The sequence below is a fragment of the Microcaecilia unicolor genome, chromosome 1 (genome assembly GCF_901765095.1).
Source record: "Microcaecilia unicolor chromosome 1, aMicUni1.1, whole genome shotgun sequence".
Classification (NCBI taxonomy): Eukaryota; Metazoa; Chordata; class Amphibia; order Gymnophiona; family Siphonopidae; genus Microcaecilia; species Microcaecilia unicolor.
The window spans coordinates 672267954-672271208 of NC_044031.1; the positions used below are offsets into that span (position 1 = coordinate 672267954).

Sequence of the window (3255 nt, forward strand, 5' to 3'; positions counted from 1 at the left end):
GCCCAACTTTTACGCACGTCAAAAAAGGGGTGCAGAAATGCAAGGGTCACGAGTGGAACGGGGGGCATTCCTACAATTAACTCGCACAGTTATAGAATAAAGGGGAAACATGCCTAATTTAGGCACAAATATTTGTACCACATTTCAGTTGGTGCAAATAGCCACGCCTAATTCCTGGGTACACGCGCTACTCTATAAACTGTGTCTAACTTTAAGCACAGCTTATAGAATAGCGCTTCTTTTGGTGCCATATATAGAATTCAACCCTGAATGCCAAGACTATTATATAAAATAAATGTGAACGTAAAGAAGGAGAACTTTCTGTCTTAACTTTTAATGTCAGGATGTAACTACAAGAAAAATGATCACATGTTGTCAGCAATCAGAACAACAGTTCAAGAGAAACATGAACTTTTGATGCAAGTAAATGCTGCCTGGGTTATACCTTCTGAGAAAGAGTCACTTTAGAGGTGGTTTACTTTGTATTTTAGTTGACTGAGTGACAACTCAATTGAAGACAAAACTAAGACTATAATCGAGATGGTATGTACATATACAATTTTATCCTAAGTAATTGAGAGGTGTGGTGGCTAATTTTCAAAGAATGTTATTCTTTTCAATATTAATTGATATATATTATAATTTTAATACGAATCCCAAGAAAAGAATACTTTCGCTACAGAAAGTATTTATTTACTTTTCTAATAGAGGATGTAGTGGCAAGAATTTTTGAGAGAGACACTGGGGTATGTCTACTAAAAGGTGTTAAACCCTAACATGAGCTTAGCGCACATGAAAATGCTTACCTAAAAGCACATTAAAATATTTTATTTATTTTTTGGAGGGAGCATGTCAGGGGTGGAAAATGGACCTGGATGCGCTATTCAACTAATGCATCAACATTTGCACATAACTGGTTAGTACATCCATAATGCAGGAGCCTATACTGTCTCCTAAATAGAAGGCGATAAGTGCTCCCATGTCATTTTTTTTCAAAACATTAGAGCACGACCTGAAAAAGAAATACCTATTTCCTATTTCCTGGGTGCACTGGAAATGGGTTTAGTACACAGGAAAGTCCCATGTTAGCATGTGCTAAGCCTATTTCTTAGCACCCTTAACTAGACATACCCCTTTATTTATACAGTATAGTTTTTTACATTTTGAAAATGTTTTTATGTATTGTCTATAGAGGTTTAAACATGTTACTTGTATGATTTGGTATAAATTATTATGTATTGAACTGTTTTACATTTATATTTTGGAACTGTATTGTTTCAATGTTTCTGAAATTATTTGTATCTCTTATTTTAGAATCTTACATACCCCATGATGCACAGCCATCCTGACAAAATGTAGCAACATCAGGTTATGTGAATCTTCTTATGGTTTGTCTTTTTTCTTTTCTTTTTTTCCCCCCTACTTGAAATTTTTATTGACACTTCGAAACATATAGGGGCTCATTTTCAAAACAAACAAACAAAAAGTTCAGAAAACGCCATGAGGTGGTAGATGGACAGTAGATGGAGTAGCCTAGTGATTAGTGCAGCAGACTTTGTTCCTGGGGAACTGGGTTTGTCACTGCAGCTCCTTGTAACTCTGGGCAAGTCATTTAACCTTCCATTGCCCCAGGTACAAATAAGTACCTGCATATACAGTGGGGGAAATAAGTATTTGATCCCTTGCTGATTTTGTAAGTTTGCCCACTGACAAAGACATGAGCAGCCCATAATTGAAGGGTAGGTTATTGGTAACAGTGAGAGATAGCACATCACAAATTAAATCCGGAAAATCACATTGTGGAAAGTATATGAATTTATTTGCATTCTGCAGAGGGAAATAAGTATTTGATCCCCCACCAACCAGTAAGAGATCTGACCCCTACAGACCAGGTAGATGCTCCAAATCAACTCGTTACCTGCATGACAGACAGCTGTCGGCAATGGTCACCTGTATGAAAGACACCTGTCCACAGACTCAGTGAATCAGTCAGACTCTAACCTCTACAAAATGGCCAAGAGCAAGGAGCTGTCTAAGGATGTCAGGGACAAGATCATACACCTGCACAAGGCTGGAATGGGCTACAAAACCATCAGTAAGACGCTGGGCGAGAAGGAGACAACTGTTGGTGCCATAGTAAGAAAATGGAAGAAGTACAAAATGACTGTCAATCGACAAAGATCTGGGGCTCCACGCAAAATCTCACCTCGTGGGGTATCCTTGATCATGAGGAAGGTTAGAAATCAGCCTACAACTACAAGGGGGGAACTTGTCAATGATCTCAAGGCAGCTGGGACCACTGTCACCACGAAAACCATTGGTAACACATTACGACATAACGGATTGCAATCCTGCAGTGCCCTGAAAGGTCCCCCTGCTCCGGAAGGCACATGTGACGGCCCGTCTGAAGTTTGCCAGTGAACACCTGGATGATGCCGAGAGTGATTGGGAGAAGGTGCTGTGGTCAGATGAGACAAAAATTGAGCTCTTTGGCATGAACTCAACTCGCCGTGTTTGGAGGAAGAGAAATGCTGCCTATGACCCAAAGAACACCGTCCCCACTGTCAAGCATGGAGGTGGAAATGTTATGTTTTGGGGGTGTTTCTCTGCTAAGGGCACAGGACTACTTCACCGCATCAATGGGAGAATGGATGGGGCCATGTACCGTACAATTCTGAGTGACAACCTCCTTCCCTCCGCCAGGGCCTTAAAAATGGGTCGTGGCTGGGTCTTCCAGCACGACAATGACCCAAAACATACAGCCAAGGCAACAAAGGAGTGGCTCAGGAAGAAGCACATTAGGGTCATGGAGTGGCCTAGCCAGTCACCAGACCTTAATCCCATTGAAAACTTATGGAGGGAGCTGAAGCTGCGAGTTGCCAAGCGACAGCCCAGAACTCTTAATGATTTAGAGATGATCTGCAAAGAGGAGTGGACCAAAATTCCTCCTGACATGTGTGCAAACCTCATCATCAACTACAGAAGACGTCTGACCGCTGTGCTTGCCAACAAGGGTTTTGCCACCAAGTATTAGGTCTTGTTTGCCAGAGGGATCAAATACTTATTTCCCTCTGCAGAATGCAAATAAATTCATATACTTTCCACAATGTGATTTTCCGGATTTAATTTGTGATGTGCTATCTCTCACTGTTACCAATAACCTACCCTTCAATTATGGGCTGCTCATGTCTTTGTCAGTGGGCAAACTTACAAAATCAGCAAGGGATCAAATACTTATTTCCCCCACTGTATACT

The 3255-nt window shown here is 41.0% G+C and overlaps 1 protein-coding gene across 1 annotated transcript in view; it reads right to left on the reverse strand.

The window, feature by feature from the left end:
* Positions 1–3255, reverse strand: part of TMEM266 (transmembrane protein 266) — a 252753-nt gene that overhangs the window by 34710 nt on the left and 214788 nt on the right. The window lies entirely within an intron of this gene.